Raw genomic sequence first — 18,592 nt, forward strand, 5'->3', positions numbered from 1 at the left:
TAAAGTCTCTTTTTTCTTTCTTTTAGAAATTCAATTTCATATTTGAACGACCACCCTATGAACAAAAGCAAGCCAGTGTTCCAAGTTCTGTACCTTCTCTGCAAGTACCAATGTGCAAAAATTCTCAAGTCTCAATTAATAGGGAAGAAGATGCCACTGAAGCGCATTTACATTGGTCTCTATCTCTTGCGAGTCTATTTAAATGAACCACAAGTGTCATTGACTCCTCCAGGGACTGCAGACACAGATTTTATACCAGCATTTCCTTAATCTGATCTGAAAGTCCCTGACAGAACTGACTCTGAAGAGCAGTGTCGTTCCAGGAGGCCTCTAACTGCCCAACATCTAAACTCAGAGCAGTAGTCCTCATCTCTATGATCACCCTGCACCAAACTATGGACCTTGGAATCAGCCACAGCAACTTTGTCAGGGTCATCATAAATGAGCCAAGAGCTGAGAAAAATTCCTCAACAGAACAAAACAGCAGGGAATCCTCAGGCAAAGAAAATGCCCAAGCCCATGGATCCCCAAAGAGTATAGACAAAATAATGCCCATTTGGTGGCTCTCTGACCAAGAGGAGACAGGACAGAGGAGGAAGTATAATTTACATGAAAAAAAGAAAGTAAATGACAGCTTACCACACCGGTGTGTAACAGCACGGACTCCAAGCGGACAACTTGGCAGATCAATGAAAAATAGAGGAGTTGAGTCAAGCTTCTATAAAAGGCTTGCTTTCTTACAAAATAGTAAAAATATGAAGTTACAATACATGGCACCCAATTAACGCAGCAACGCATTTCGAAAACATGATGTTTTCTCTGTCAAAGAACATAGCATGTGTTCGAAACGCATTGCTGTGTTAATTGGATGCCATGTATTGTAACTTCATATTTTTTATTATTTTGTAATGAAGCAAGCCTTTTTATCAGCTGGACTTAACTCCATTATTTTTCATAATTTACATGAGGCAAAAAAGATTGAACACTTCTATCCCCATCGGAGCACTCCATCAAACCACTGCAATGCTTTGTCTCCCGAGATATTAGGATTAGCGGGACATGTGAGTTGTTGCTGCTTAATGTCTGCAACCTCCAAGAATAAGGTTTGAAGCTGTTTGGCAAAGGCATTCACTGGATCTATGTTAACAACCCAGCACGTACTAATGGGCTGGCAATAATGTTATAAACATGACACACTTACACACGTGCAACAGGAATAAGGAAGACCTATTAAAGAAAGAAGCCTCAACTACACCCTACTGGTCCCTGTACAGACTAGACAATCTCTAGCCACACAGCTAAAAGCACCACCTCAGACCTAACTCCCTAAAAGGCTGTTGAGGGTTTTTTGTACCTCCTGAGGAACCAGAGGGGAGGCCTCTACACACTGCTAACAAGGGGAGAGGAAAGTGTGAAGGTGGACACTAAGATCCAGGGTGAGAAAACTAGAACCAAAAATAAGTGAAACAAAAATAACGTCCCAGAACTCTAACAGTGGTCAAAAGAAAATGTTCTGGGAAGGTAGGAGACAGACACTCAGCAGGAATGGAAATGGTATTTTGCCAGCAGGGAAAATCCCATAACTGAAGAGCTGGAAATTCATAGCTCAAATCCACCTAGAAGTGATAGAGCAAACCAAAATGGGAACATAAGAAACAAGCATTTGGACATGGAAGAAAGGGAAATAGCACAACACAAAGGGGAACTGACCACAGGTCAATGGATTAACGAATTTCAATGGATTTGAATTGATGGGTGACAATGTGGGTCGAAAAATAACTCTTGGTATGATTCTTTTTACATGACAAAAACCCGGCATTTTAACAAGGGTATGTAGACTTTTTATATCCAATGTAATTATATAAATATATATATATATATATTAGCTGAAGAGCTCGGCGCTGCCCGGGCATAGTAACTAACTGTGGTTAGTTATAGCAAATTATAATTATCCTCCATCCCAAAGTCCCGTGCCCATATACCCATCATACATATCCACGATCTCATAGGCCCGTGCCCATATACCCATCATACATATTCGCCATCCCATAGTCCAGTGCCCATATACCCATCACACATCCTCCATCCCATAGTCCCATGCCCATATACATATCCGCCATCCCATAGTCCCTTGCCCATATACCCGTCAAACATATCCTCCATCCCATAGTCAAGTGCCCATATACCCATCACACCTCCTCCATCCCATAGTCCTGTGCCCATATACATATCCGCCATCCCACAGTCCCATGCCCATATACCAGTTATACATATCCTCCATCCCATAGTCCAGTGCCCATATACCCATCACACATCCTCCATCCCATAGTCAACCATTATGACATCATAAGGAGCGGTGGCGGGGCTTGCAACCTATGATGACATCAGCGTCGCCATGGCAACCATTGTGACATCATAATGAGGGGTGGGCTTGATACGCACACACTTTCCCCAGTATGCAAATAGGGGCATTATGACATCATAATGAGGGGCGGGGTTTGACGCACACACACTTTTTCCCCCAGTATGTAGTTAGGGGCAAAATTGTTTGGTGAATTGGAGCACGCGGGGTTAAAATTTCGCCTCACAACATTGCTTAGGACGCTCTCGGGGTCCAGACGTGTGACTGTGCCAAATTTTGTGGCTGTAGCTGCGATGGTGCGGATGCCTATCCCGGACATATACACATACATACACATATACATACACACATACATACATACACACTTTGAGCTTTATATATTAGATACATTTATAAGAGACCTATAAATATGAAACATGACTAATGAATAAAATTTAAATATTTATTGATGTATTCATAAAAAACACTACCCGAATTTCATCTAAACACTGCTATCAAAATGGTAAAGGAAGTAAATCTAATATATAAAGCTCAAAGTGTGTATGTATGTATGTATGTGTGTATGTATGTGTGTATGTCCGGGATAGGCATCCCCACCGTCACAGCTACAGCCACAAAATTTGTCACAGTCACACCTCTAGACCCCGAGAGCGTCCTAAGCTATGTTGTGAGGCGAAATTTTAACCCCGCGCGTTCCAATTCACCAAACAATTTTGCCCCTATCTACATACTTGGGGGAAAAAGCGTGTGCGCGTCAAGCCCCGCCCCTCATTATGATGTCATAATGCCCCTATTTGCATACTGGGGAAACAGTGTGTGCGTATCAAGCCCCGCCCCTCATTATGATGTCACAATGGTTGCCATGGCGATGCTGATGTCATCATAGGTTGCAAGCCCCGCCGCCGCTTATTATGATGTCATAATGGTTGACTGTGGGATGGAGGATGTGTGATGGGTATATGGGCACTTGACTATGGGATGGAGGATATGTTTGATGGGTATATGGGCACGGGACTATGGGATGGCGGATATGTATATGGGCACGGGACTATAGGCTGGAGGATGTGTGATGAGTATATGGGCACTGGACTATGGGATGGAGGATATGTATGCTGGGTATATGGGCACGGGACTATGAGATGGTGGATATGTATGATAGGTATATGGGCACGGGACTATGGGATATAGGATATGTATGATGGGTATATGGGCATGGGACTATGTGATGGGTATATGGGCACTCGACTATGGGATGGCAAATATTTATAATGGGTATATGGGCAAGGGCCTATGGGATCGTGGATATGTATGATGGGTATATGGGCATGGGACTATGGGATGGAGGATAATTATAATTTGCTATAACTAACGACAGTTAGTTACTATGCCCGGGCTGCGCCGGGCTCTTCAGCTAGTAGTTTATAAAATAAATACTGAATAGTCATAATAAATTGATAATTGAATATGGATAAAAGAGATGCAGGTGGCACAATACACCCAGAGGAATAGAGGACATACCAAGGTACATACTGGTTGTTTAACAGTAATATTATAAACTAGCTGAAGAGCCCGGGGCTGCCCGGGCATGGTAACTAACTGTGGTTAGTTATAGCAAATAATAATTATCCTCCATCCCATAGTCCCGTGCCCATCATACATATCCTCCATCCCATAGTCGAGTGCCCATATACCCATCACACATCCTTCATCTCATACTCCCATGCCCATAAACCCATCATACATATCCACCATCCCATAGGCCCGTGCCCATATACCCATCATACATATCCTCCATCCCATAGTCGAGTGCCCATATACCCATCATACATATCCTCCATCCCATAGTCGAGTGCCCATATACCCGTCATACATATCCTCCATCCCATAGTCGAGTGCCCATATACCCATCACACATCCTCCATCCCATAGTCCCATGCCCATATACCCATCACACATCCTCCATCCCATAGTCCCATGCCCATATACCCATCATACATATTCGCCATCCCATAGTTGAGTGCCCATATACCCATCACACATCCTTCATCTCATAGTCCCATGCCCATATACCCATCATACATATCTGCCATCCCATAGTCCTGTGCCCATATACCCATCATACATTTCCTCCATCCAATAGTCCAATGCCCATATACCCATCACACATCCTCCATTCTATAGTCCCGTGCCCATATACCTGTCATACATATCCTCCATCCCATAGTCCAGTGCCCATATACCCATCATACTTATTCGCCATCCCATAGTCCCGTGCCCATTTAACCATCACACATCCTTCATCTCATAGTCCCATGCCTATATACCCATCATACATATCCTCTATGATGACATCAGCGTCGCCATGGCAACAATTGTGACATCATAATGAGGGGCGGGGCTTGATACACACACACTGGTTCCCCATTATGTAGATAGGGGCATTATCACATCATAATGAGGGGCGGGGCTTGATATGCACACACTTTTTCCCCAGTATGTAGATAGGGGCAAAATTGTTTGGTGAATTGGAACGCGCGGGGTTAAAATTTCGCCTATCGTTAGGATGGTCATCAATGTCTAATCAGCCAGTGTTCGACACCTGGCACCCCCGCTGATGAGCTATTACCGGTGTGGCGTCCACCAACCAAAGGTACTTACGTGCCAAGCTGTTCCGCCTACTTGTAGTGGCCGGGGCTTGGTACCGCACATTCGCCTCCTATTGATTTGAATAGGAGGCAAATGTGTAGTACCAATTCACGGCCACTACAAGTAGACGGAGCAGCTTGGCACATACAGTTGTGGCCAAAAGTACTGACACCCCTGCAATTCTGTCAGATAATACTCAGATAATACTTTCTTCCTGAAAATGATTGCAAACACAAATTCTTTGGTATTATTATCTTCATTTAATTTGTTTTAAATGAAAAAACACAAAACAGAATGAAGCAAAAAGCAAAACATTGATCATTTCACACAAAACTCCAAAAATGGGCCAGACAAAAGTATTGGCACCCACAGCCTAATAATTGGTTGCACAACCTTTCGCCAAAATAACTGCGACCAACCGCTTCCGGTAACCATCAATGAGTTTCTTACAATGCTCTGCTGGAATTTTAGACCATTCTTCTTTGGCAAACTGCTCCAGGTCCCTGATATCTGAAGGGTGCCTTCTCCAAACTGCCATTTTTAGATCTCTCCACAGGTGTTCTATGGGATTCAGGTCTGGACTCATTGCTGGCCACCTTAGAAGTCTCCAGTGCTTTCTCTCAAACCATTTTCTAATGCTTTTTGAAGTGTGTTTTGGGTCATTGTCCTGCTGGAAGACTCATGACCTCTGAGGGAGACCCAGCTTTCTCACACTGGGCCCTACATTATGCTGCAAAATTTGTTGGAAGCCTTCAGACTTCATAATGCCATGCACACGGTCAAGCAGTCCAGTGCCAGAGGCAGCAAAGCAACCCCAAAACATCAGGGAACCTCCGCCATGTTTGACTGTAGGGACCATGTTCTTTTCTTTGAATGCCTCTTTTTTTCTCCTGTAAACTCTATGTTGATGCCTTTGCCCAAAAAGCTCTACTTTTGTCTCATCTGACCAGAGAACATTCTTCCAAAACGTTTTAGGCTTTTTCAGGTAAGTTTTGGCAAACTCCAGCCTGGCTTTTTTATGTGTCGAGGTAAGAAATGGGGTCTTCCTGGGTCTCCTACCATACGGTCCCTTTTCATTCAGACGCCGACGGATTGTATCGGTTGACACTGTTGTACCCTCGGACTGCAGGGCAGCTTGAACTTGATTGGATGTTAGTCGAGGTTCTTTATCCAACATCCGCACAATCTTGAGTTGAAATCTCTTGTCAATTTTTCTTTTCCGTCCACATCTAGGGAGGTTAGCCACAGTGCCATGGGCTTTAAACTTCTTGATGACACTGCTCAAGATAGACACAGGAACATTCTGGTCTTTGGAGATGGACTTGTAGCCTTGAAATTGCTCATGCTTCCTCACAATTTGGTTTCTTAAGTCATCAGACAGTTCTTTGGTCTTCTTTCTTTTCTCCGTGCTCAATGTGGTACACACAAGGACACAGGACAGAGGTTGAGTCAACTTTAATCCATGTCAACTGGCTGCAAGTGTGATTTAGTTATTGCCAACACCTGTTAGGTGCCACAGGTAAGTTACAGGTGCTGTTAATTACACAAATTAGAGAAGCATCACAGGATTTTTCGAACAGTGCCAATACTTTTGTCCACCCTCTTTTTTATGTTTGGTGTGGAATTATATCCAATTTGGCTTTAGGACAATTCTTTTTGTGTATTTTCATTTAAGACAAATTAAATGAAGATAATAATACTAAAGAATTTGTACTTGCAATCATTTTCAGGAAGAAACTGAGTATTATCTGACAGAATTGCAGGGGTGTCAATACTTTTGGCCACGACTGTAAGTACTTTTGTTACTTACCTAAGGCACTGATAACAGATAATCGGAGGGGTGCCGAGTGTCAAACCCCAGCCAATCAGACATTGATGACCTATCCTAAGTATAGGCCATCTATGTACAATAGTTGACTACCTTTTCAAGTGACAAACATTTATTTGCAATGTACTATTAGTGATGGTACATTAATACATGGAAATGATCATCTGTTTTAGTGAATTTAAGCTCTGTCTCCAATACATTGCAAAATACGGTACACTATAAATTATTTTTATGAAACTACATACATCATACAAAGGTTTATCTACCCCTATCTTTAAACTACAACCTACAATGAAGTCCAAAGCTGCAAATTGTGAATATATGATGTAGCATTTTTCACCTATCACACGAGTTTAAGGGGTTATCTGGGACTTTAGGTTTCTTTAAGCTACAGGCCTAGGGGTAATTACTAGCTACAGGTAGTTACTAGCTGCCTGCCAGTTCCGCCTTGTGAAGATGCGTTCTGACTCAAGCAGTGAATCTCCAGCTTCAGTATCTCTTTCCCTTTTTGCTTTGCTTTTGCATTGATTTGTCGACAAGGCATCACTGCCGACATCATGCTGATTAACAGATGACTCTACTGTTAGACAGCTGGGAGATGGCTGTCAATCAGCATGAAATCGACAGTGACACCCTATCAACAGAGCAGAGAAGAAGAGTAGAAACTGCTCTGTCGATGTGATGTTACTGGAAGTAGGATAATCACCAACAGAAGTAATCCATGACAGCTCTGAGTGGGAAGAGATTGTCGCAGGGCAGAACAGATTTCACGGGGATACCACAACAAATACTGCAACAGATACCGCAACTCACTGACGTCAGCACTAGCACCATGGGAAAAATTGTAACAGAGCTTGCGCTGACATCAGTGAATTGAGCTGAGTTCAGTGCCTGTGAATGCTGCTATTTTTAGGCTGGGGGAATATTCCTGGCTCCTTCCTAGCCTGAAAATACCAGCCCCAGCTGTCTGCTTTAGCTTGGCTGCTTAACTATTTATTTAAATAGTTTAAAAATGGCTTGGCACTTATTCTTGATAACCAGCCTTGCTAATGCTGACAGCTGTGAGCTGCAGTCTGCAGCTGCCAGTTTTGCATGGCTATCAAAAATACAGGAGAACCCACTTCATTTTTTTCATTTAATTATAGCGCAGGTGCCGGCTGATGAATACTTCCATCAATGATGGCTGCGCTAGCTGTTACCAGCAGTAGCAGGTGTACACTGATGGGAGCAGTAGTCAAATCAGCTGACGCTTGTGACCGGAGGTAAACTTTTTACCTCTGATCATAGCTGCGATCTCATACTTTCATACAGATCGGCAATGACAACCACAGGGGTCTCCGGCAGACCCAGTTTTTTCATGCCAACCCATTTGCACCTTGTGGTCATGTGACAGGAACTTGACAGCAGCATTTAACATTTTAACAGCAACGGGTGGATCGCGATTCCACCCGCATCTTTTAGTTGCACCTGACAGCTGATCAGATCAGCTGTCATGTTCCTGAATAGGTGCGGAGGGGAGGCATAACTTTTGACATTCGGTTATGTTTGTCGAACGAGCCGGCGAACATTAAAATGTTTGCCGAACGGGACATCAAAATGTTTGCTCATCTCTACTAAAGACCTTACTAAGAAATAGTCATGATTGAATTCAGTGGAAATTCTGGGAACCTAAGAGTGCTCTCTACTTTTTTTAAATTATCAATATTATAATGATTATGCATTAAACCCTTCACCCCCAAGGGTGGTTTGCACGTTCATGACCGAGCCAATTTTTACAATTCTGACCACTGTACATTTATGAGGTCATAACTCTGGAATGCTTCCATGGATCCTGGTTATTCTGACAATGTTTTCTCGTGACATATTGTACTTCATGTTAGTTGTAAAATTTCATTCAAATAACTTGCATTTATTTGTGAGAAAAACGGAAATTTGGCAAAAATTTTGAAAATTTCGCAATTTTCCAACTTTTAATTTTTATGCCCTTAAATCACAGAGAGACGGCACACAAAAAACTTGACAACTAACATTTCCCACATGTTTACTTTACATCAGCACAATTTTGGAACCAAAATTTTTTTTGTTAGGAAGTTATAAGGGTTAAAAGTTGACCAGCGATTTCTCATTTTTACAACACCATTTTATTTTTAGGACCACATCACATTTGAAGCCACTTTGAGGGGTCTATATGATAGAAAATACCCAAAAGTGACACCATTCTAAAAACTGCACCCCTTAAGGTGCTCAAAACCACATTCAAGAAGTTTATTAACCCTTTAGGTGCGTCACAGGAATTTTTTTGAATATTTAAAAAAAAATGAACATCTAACTTTTTTTCACAAAAAAAATACTTCAGGTTCAATTTTTTTTATTTTACCAAGGTTAACAGGAGAAATTGGACTGCAAAAGTTATTGTGCAATTTGTCCTGAGTACGATGATACCTGATTTGTGGGGGGAACGACTGTTTCGGCACATGGCAGAGCTCAGAATGGAAGGAGCGCCGTTTGACTTTTTCAATGCAAAATTGGCTTGAATTCAGATCGGACGCCATGTCACGTTTGGAGAGTCCCTGATGTACCTAAACAGTGGAAACCCCCTACAAGTGACCCCATTTTGGAAACTAGACCCCCCAAGGAACTTATCTAGATATGTGGTGAGAACTTTAAACCCACAAGGGCTTTACAGAAGTTTATAACGTACAGCGGTACAATTAAAAAATCATATTTTTTCCACAAAAATGATCTTTTCACCCCAATTTTTATTTTCCCAAGGGTAACAGGACCCTAAAAGTTATTGTGCAATTTGTCCTGAGTACGCTGATACCCCACATGTGGGGGTAAACCACTATTTGGGCGCATGGCAGAGCTCGGAAGGGAAGCAGCGCCATTTGACGTTTTGGGCTGGAATTGAGATCAGACACCATGTCGCGATTGGAGAACCCCTGATGTACCAAAACAGTGGAAACCCCCCACAAATGACACCATTTTGGAAACTAGACCCCCTAAGGAACTTATCTAGATGTGTGGTGAGAACTTTGAACCCCCAAGGGCTTCACAGAAGTTTATAACATACAGCCGTACAATTAAAAAATCATATTTTTTCCACAAAAATGACCTTTTCACCCTCAATTCTTATTTTTCCAAGGGTAACAGGACCCTAAAAGTTATTGTGCAATTTGTCCTGAGTACGCTGATACCCCACATGTGGGGGTAAATGTTATGATTGAGTCACCGTAGGAGGCAAAAACAGAAATGCTAGCTAAGTCCTGAAAACCAGAGAAGTTGGCAACTATCAGATTGCAGACCCCTGAACCTATCAACACAACTAGCAGTAGCCGTGGGGGGCTCCTACGATGACCTAGACCCCTCGATCACAGCCGGAGAGATACATAGGCCCAAAGAAGGAAAGGGGAAATCCAACTGCCCCAGAGCAGACCCCAAAGCAACAGGCAGCCCCCCACATATAATGACGGTGAAGCAAGATGAAAACACTTACACAGACAGAAAGACAGGCTGAGCAAAGACGGGGCCCAAAAACTACCTAGATAGGAACGGATAGGAAGGCTGCTGTCTGCAATCTGCCAAAACCCTATCAGAGACAAAAGCCAACAAGCTGATATAAAAATGGCCCTGAAGCAACTAAGCTTCCAAAACTAAATCAGCACTCAGGTACCTTCAGGAGACAGAGCTCACGGAACACTGCACACTCCAGCAGGGAGTGGCAGAATCCAAAAAGCAAGAAAAACAAAAACAAATCTTAGATGCAAAAAGGCAAAACAGAAAACTTAGCTTTAGGAGAGCAGGAATCAGACTGGTGTCCAAGAGTCCACAGAGAAATCACCCGCAGGGAAGAAAGGGCGTAGGCTGCCTTAAATCCAGTCAGTGACTCCACTCAGCCAATCGTCTTCATTAGTCCCAGGTGTCTGATAATCAGGCTCACTACCTTCCTTCACTAGAATAGGGAGTTCACCAGGCCTCAGTGACGGAGGGGAAAATGAACTCACAACAGGTAAACCACTATTTGGGCGCATGGCAGAGCTCGGAAGGGAAGCAGCGCCATTTGACGTTTTTGGCTGGAATTCAGATCGGACACCATGTCGCGATTGGAAAACCCCTGATGTACCAAAACAGTGGAAACCCCCCACAAATGACACCATTTTGGAAACTAGACCCCCTAAGGAACTTATCTAGATTTGTGGTGAGAACTTTGAACCCCCAAGGGCTTCACAGAAGTTTATAACATAAAGCCGTACAATTAAAAAATCATATTTTTTCCACAAAAATGATCTTTTCACCCTCAATTCTTATTTTTCCAAGGGTAACAGCACACTAAAAGTTATTGTGCAATTTGTCCTGAGTACGCTGATACCCCACATGTGGGGGTAAACCACTATTTGGGCGCATGGCAGAGCTCGGAAGGGAAGCAGCGCCATTTGACGTTTTTGGCTGGAATTGAGATCGGACACCATGTCGCGATTGGAAAATCCCTGATGTACCTAAACAGTGGAAACCCCCCACAAATGACACCATTTTGTAAACTGGACCCCCCAAGGAACTTATCTAGATGTGAAGTGAGCACTTTGAACCTCCAAGGGCTTCACAGAAGTTTATAATGCCCGGGCATGAAAATAAAAAAATCGTATTTTTTCCACAAACATGATAATTTAGTTCCCAATTTTTTTATTTTCCCAAGGATAACAGGAGAAATTGAACCCCAAAAGTTGTTGTCCAATTTGTTCTGAGTACGCTGACACCCCATATGTGGGAGAAAACTACTGTATGGACACACGTCAGGGCTCGAAAGGGAAGTAGTGACGTTTTGGAATGCAGACTATTGATGGAATGTTCTGCGGGTGTCATGTTGCCTTTGGAGAGCCCCTAATGTACCTAAACAGTGGAAACCTCCCACAAATGACCCCATTTTGGAAACGAGACCCCCTAAGGAACTTATCTAGATGTGTGGTGAGCACTTTGAACCCCCAAGGACTTCACAGAAGTTTATAATGCCCGGGCATGAAAATAAAAAAATCGTATTTTTTCCACAAACATGATCAATTAGTCCCCAATTTTTTCATTTTCCCAAGGGTAACAGGAGAAATTGGACCTCAAAAGTTGTTGTCCAATTTGTCATGAGTACGCTGACACCCCATATGTGGGAGAAAACTACTGTATGGACACACGTCGGGGCTTGGAAGGGAAGCAGTGACGTTTTGGAATGCAGACTTTGATGGAATGGTCAGCGGGTGTCATGTGCGTTTGGAGAGCCCCTGATGTACCTAAACTATTGAAACTCCCCACAAGTGACCCCATTTTGGACACTAGACCCCCCCACAGAACTTATCTAAATGTGTGGTGAGCACTTTGAACCCCCAAGTGCTTCACAGAAGTTTATAACGCTCGGACGTGAAAATAAAAAAATCATTTTTTTCCACAAAAATGATATTTTTGCCCCCAATTTTTTATTTTCTTAAGGGTAACAGGAGAAATTGGACCCCAAAAATTGTTTTGCAATTTGTCCTGAGTAGGCTGATACCCTACATGTGGGGGTAAAACACTGTTTGGGCGCATGGCAGAGCTTGGAAGGGAAGGAGCACCATTTGACTTTTTCAACTCAGAATTGGCTGGAATTGAGATCAGACGCCATGTTGCATTTGGAGAGCCCCTGATGTGCCCAAACAGTGGAAACCCCCAATTCTAACTCCAACCCGAACCCCAACACACACCTAACCCTAATCTCAGCCCTAACCCTAGCCCTAACCCTAGCCCTAACCCTACCCTAACCCTAACCCTAGCCCTAACCCTAATGGAAAAATGGAAATAAATACATTTTTTTTATTTTATTATAACTAAGGGGGTGATAACGGAGGGTTTGATTTACTATTTATGGCGGTTTTTATGTTTGGCAGCTGTTGCACGCTAAAAGACGCTTTTTATTGTAAAAATAGTTTTTGCATCACCACATATTGAGAGCTATAATTTTTCCGTATTTTAACCTACCGAGTCATGTGAAGTCTTTTTTTTTGCGGGACGAGTTGACGTTTTTATTGGTACCATTTTCGGGCACGTGACATTTTTTGATCGCTTTTTATTCCAATTTTTGGGACGCAGAATGAACAAAAACCAGCGTTTCATGAATTTCTTCTGGGGGAGTGCGTTTACACCGTTCCGCGTGCGGTAAAATTGATAAAGCGGTTTTATTCTTCGGGTCAGTATGGTTACAGCGATACCTCATTTAGGTCGTTTTTTTATGTTTTGTCGGTTTTATGCAATGAAAACTATTTTATATAAAAAATAATTATTTTTGCATCGCTTTATTCTGCGAGCTATAACTTTTTTATTTTTTCGGTGATGATGCTGTGTGGCAGCTCGTTTTTTGCGGGACAAGATGACGTTTTCAGTGGTACTATGGATATTTATTTGTGTCTTTTTGATCGCGCGTTATTACACTTTTTGTTTAGCGGTATGATAATAAATCATTATTTTTTGCTTCGTTTTTTATTTTTATTTTTTAAGGGGTTCGCTAAAGGGGTTAAGTAATGGGACAGTTTTATAGGGCGGGTTGTTACGGACGCGGCGATACCTAATATGTGTACTTTTATTGTTTTTTTTTTTATTTCCAAAAAATTGATTTATTTGGGGGAATATTTTTTTTTTTTTTTTAATTTATTTGGCGATTTTTTTTTAATTATTTTAACACTTTTTTTTATTTTTTTTTTACTTTATTAAATAGTCCCAGGTGGGACATCACTGTCCTGTGACAGATCGCTGATCTGTCACATCACAGATCACTGTGATAATCAGCTGACACCCGGCCGCGATTAGCGGCGCTCACCACGTGGGCGCCGCTGTTCGCGGTAGACGTACTATCCCGTCCATGGGCATAGGGGCCCGGGTCCCATGGACGGGATAGTACGTCTGATGTCAGGAAGTGGTTAAAGGACATCATATGACATGGTAATGAACAGAATGATATTTTATTCCCTTCATTTGAAATAAGACAGCTTAAAATACCGAAGTGAATGGATGGTGAGTAATTTTTGCTGACTGTTGCCACCCCTAACCCATTGATCTGTAGACTTTCTATTATGTAAGATCATGCCATCATATATTAGAAGAAGGCACAGCCTAAAGCAATGCCATAGATCTCTCTGATTTATTCTTTCATCTTAACACATATGACAGGCAATTCAAAACCAGAATCATAGTCTTCTAAATTTCTTCTCAGTAACACAGATTTCATTTTGAAAGTTTAGAAATGTGAAAAGAGTAACCTATCCTACTTAAATTACTATAGAAAGTTGTGCATGACTGGTGACTCATTTCTAGTGAGAAGGTCCACTGAGTTCTATGTTTTCACTTAGACACAACGACTGTCAACGTGTAGAACAACATGACACATAATTGAACAAAAGAAGGCTTTTTGTCAACCATCTGTCAAAATAACAGAACAAAGAATTGAATCAATTTAAATTATGTTATGGAGATAAGAAATAGCAGCCAGGAAAACAACCACCATGTGCTTGAGAGGTAAAATGAGTCACACTAGGCAGACTCGGAGATCATAAATTCCCTGTAAATTAATACATGGCCTCTATTCTCAAACTTTGTGATTCTAGTTACATAAATATATTAGTAATTACTGGAACTAATGCTGAAAATGCTCTTCACAGAAGATAATTTACAATTAGAAGAATTTAGAAGTGTCTGTCTCTTTGTGCATAAACTTTTTAATTGCATAACACATATCTTGGTATTTTTTATCTGGAGTCATATAAATATTCACAACATACTGGGCTATTTGCAAAGTTCAATGTGATGACAAAGTCTACAAAGATATTTTTGGTTATAATAAGGCATTATTATGTGAAAATGTCAACAGAAAAAAAAATGCTAGTCCTAATTTAGTCCTAATTAAAAAACAAAACCTTAGAACTTTGCACAACCTATACAGGCCTTTGAATTGCCTTTATTATTAGCAGACAATTTGTAGTCTGCAACATTAGACACATTTACTGTAGGTCTTAATAACAGCAGTTGATTCACAATAATGGTTTCATAACTAAGAATTTCTCCAAAGTTGCTTTAGTTTTAATTTTAGCTAAAAAAAACAATTAAAGGGAATCTGTCACCTATTTTTCGACTATAAGCTTCGGCCACCGCCATCAGGGGCTTATCTACAGCATTCTAGCATGCTGGTATCCAGGCTACACAGCGCGTAACTAAGCGACGCGCGCGCTTAGTTACCCGCTGTTTACCTTGGATACCAGCTCCCAGCGTCTGCTTACAGCGCTGGGAGCTCGCTGATCGCCACACGCAGCGATGTGTGGTGGCCAGCAGGAGACCAACAATCAAAAAAAGGCCCAGGACACTCCTGCACGATCAGCAATACCCGGCAGGGGGGGGCAGTCGCTGATAGGTGTCACACACAGCGAGATCGCTGCTGAGGTCGCTGTTGCATCACAAAACTTGTGACTCAGCAGTGATCTCGCTAGCGATCTCGCTTAGTGTGACGGGGGCTTTAGTCTCAAAATCTTTATCATAAGCTAACATCTAGAGCTACAGTCTCTTTGTAAAAACAAGTTCTTCATGGAGCTATTGTCATGAGCTGTTTAAGAGGCTATGTCATAGATGAAGGAGATAAGACATGCTGTAAAATAATAATAATAATAATAATAATAATAATAATCTTTATTTATATAGCGCCAACATATTCCGCAGCGCTTTACAGTTTAACAGTTTCAAAACACAAGTCATAAGTAACAACGCTAACAATACAATAATTAAAGCAAAATAAGACGAAATAAGACGACCCTGCTCGTGAGAGCTTACAATCTACAATGAGGTGAGGGAGATACAGAGTACAGAGTACAGGGGTGTATATACAATGGTGTATTTACAATGAAGGTCCAGCCATCTTGCAGGAGTGAAGGATGAATGGAAATAGTGAATGGGCTACACACGCACACTTACACAGAGAATGACTTTGATTAGTGAATGTGATAGGCCGCTCTGAACAGGTGTGTTTTGAGGGAGCGCCTGAAACTATGCAAATTGTGGATAGTCCTGATTTCTTGGGGTAGAGCATTCCAGAGGATAGGAGCAGCACGGGAGAAGTCTTGGAGTCGGGAGTGGGAGGTACGGATTAGTGCAGAGGTTAGTCGAAAGTCGTTTGCAGAGCGCAGCGATCGGCTAGGCCGATAGACAGAAATGAGGGAAGAGATGTAAGGGGGTGCCGCACTGTGGAGAGCTTTGTGGGTGAGAACAAGTACTTTGAATTGGATCCTATAATGAATGGGCAGCCAATGTAAGGACTGGCGAAGAGCTGACGCGTCCGAGTACCGATTACCCAGATGGACGGTCCTGGCCGCTGCATTAAGTATGGACTGGAGAGGGGATAGTCGAGTGACGGGGAGGCCAATTAATAGAGCGTTGCAGTAATCCAGGCGAGAGTGGATCAATGCAACAGTGAGGGTTTTTGTTGTTTCCATAGTGAGAAAAAAGCCGGATTCTAGAGATGTTCTTTAGGTGTAAGCGGCAAGAGCGGGCAAGGGATTGTATATGGGATGTGAAGGAGAGATTGGTGTCAAACATAACACCCAGACAGCGCACCTGCTGCCGGGGTGTTATTGTGGTACCACCCACGGAGAGGGAAATGTCAGATTTAGGGAGGTTAGTAGACGGCGGGAGCAGAAGAAGTTCAGTTTTGGAGAGGTTGAGTTTCAGATAGAGAGCGGACATGATATTGGAGACTGCGGACAGACAGTCACTGGCGTTCTGTAGTACAGCGGGGGTAAGGTCGGGGGAAGACGTGTATAGTTGTGTGTCATCAGCATAAAGATGGTACTGAAAGCCAAATGTGCTGATGGTCTGTCCAATTGGGGCCGTGTAGAGAGAGAAAAGAAGGGGGCCAAGGACTGAGCCCTGAGGTACCCCGACAGCAAGAGGAAGAGGAGATGACGTGGAGCCAGAGAACAAAACACTGAAGGAGCGGTCAGAGAGATAGGAAGAGAACCAGGAGAGTGCAGTGTCCTTAATGCCTAGTGACTGGAGCCTAGAGAGTAGGAGATGGTGGTCAACAGTATCGAAAGCTGCAGATAGGTCAAGAAGAATGAGCAGAGAGTGGTCACCATTACGTTTTGCTGTCAGAAGGTCATTGGTCACTTTGATGAGTGCAGTTTCAGTCGAATGTAGGGGGCGGAAGCCGGACTGTGAAGGGTCTAGAAGGGAGTGAATGGAGAGGTAACGGGTAAGGCGGGAGTAAACTAGGCGTTCCAAAAGTTTAGAGATGAAGGGGAGATTGGAGACTGGTCTGTAGCTGTTTGTGCAGGATGGGTTGAGAGCAGGTTTCTTTAGTAATGGAGTAACGATGACGTGTTTGAAGGAGGATGGGAAAATGCCCGAGGAGAGGGAGAGATTAAAGATTGTAGTTAGGTGGGTTGTGACGACTGGAGAGAGAGACTGGAGGAGATGTGAGGGAATGGGGTCGGTAGTGCATGTAGTCGGACGAGAAGAAGAGAGGAGTCTGGAGACTTCTTCTTCTGTGATGGGATCAAATGTGGAGAGTGAGCCAGGGGAGATGTAGGAAGGGATGGGAGTCACAGCACTTGGTGGTTGGGAGCAGATTTCTTGACGGATATTATCTATTTTTTCTGTAAAGTGGGAGGCCAGGTCATCAGCACAAATGTCTGTGATAGGGGCTTGTGCTTTTGGCCTGAGGAGGGAGTGAAAAGTGTCAAAAAGTTTCTTGGGGTTGTTGGCTAGTGCGGAGATCAGGGTGGTGAAGTAGGTCTGTTTGGCAAGGTGAAGGGCAGCGTTATAGGTTCTTAACATAAATTTGAAGTGGATGAAGTCGTCTGGTGTGTGGGTTTTTCTCCATAGGCGTTCAGCACTCCTGGAGCATCGCTGGAGAAGTTCAGTTTGCGATGTGAGCCAGGGCTGTTTTACTCTGTGTTTGGAGGTTCTGAGGGTGAGGGGAGCTACTTGGTCAAGGGTGCTTCTAAGAGTGTCATGGTAGTGATGAACAGCCAGATTAGGACAGGAAAGAGAGGAGATTGGGGACAGAGATGAGTGTAGGGAATCTGAAAGTGTCTGAGGGTTAATAGCTTGTAGATTTCTGACTGTGTGGTAGGTAGGAATGAGCTGGGGTGGGCGAGGATTTGTGAGCGTGAAGGAGAGAATGTTGTGGTTAGAGAGTGGAAGCGGTGAGTTGTTTAGGTGGGAGATTGAACAGAGCCGGCAGGAGACCAGATCAAGGGTGTTACCGTCCTTATGTGTCTCAGAGGTTGAAAGCTGTGAGAGGCCTAGAGAGGTGGTTAGTGATAGAAGCTGGGATGCAGATGTGGAATTAGAGCTGTTAATGGGGATGTTGAAGTCTCCCAGGATGAGGGTTGGTAGTTCTGAGGACATGAAGTGTGGCAGCCAGGCTGAAAAGTGGTCAAGGAAGTGGGTGGGTGAGCCTGGGGGCCGGTATATGACCGCTACCCTGAGGGAGAGGGGACGGAAGAGCCTGATGGTGTGGACCTCAAAAGAAGGGAATAAGAGTGATGGGACTGGGGGGATGACCTGGAAAGTGCATTGTGGGGACAGGAGTATGCCAACTCCACCACCAGGTCTGTTTGTGGGTCTCGGGGAGTGAGAGAATTGTAAGCCACCGTAGGAAATGGCAGCAGGAGAGACAGTGTCAGAATCCTGAATCCAGGTTTCAGTGAGGGCCAACAGATTAAGAGAGTTGTTCAGAAAGTAGTTGTGTAGGAAAG

This window comes from Dendrobates tinctorius, unplaced genomic scaffold (genome assembly GCF_039654945.1).
Source record: "Dendrobates tinctorius isolate UK_male_01 unplaced genomic scaffold, ASM3965494v1 ptg000073l, whole genome shotgun sequence".
Taxonomy (NCBI): domain Eukaryota; kingdom Metazoa; phylum Chordata; class Amphibia; order Anura; family Dendrobatidae; genus Dendrobates; species Dendrobates tinctorius.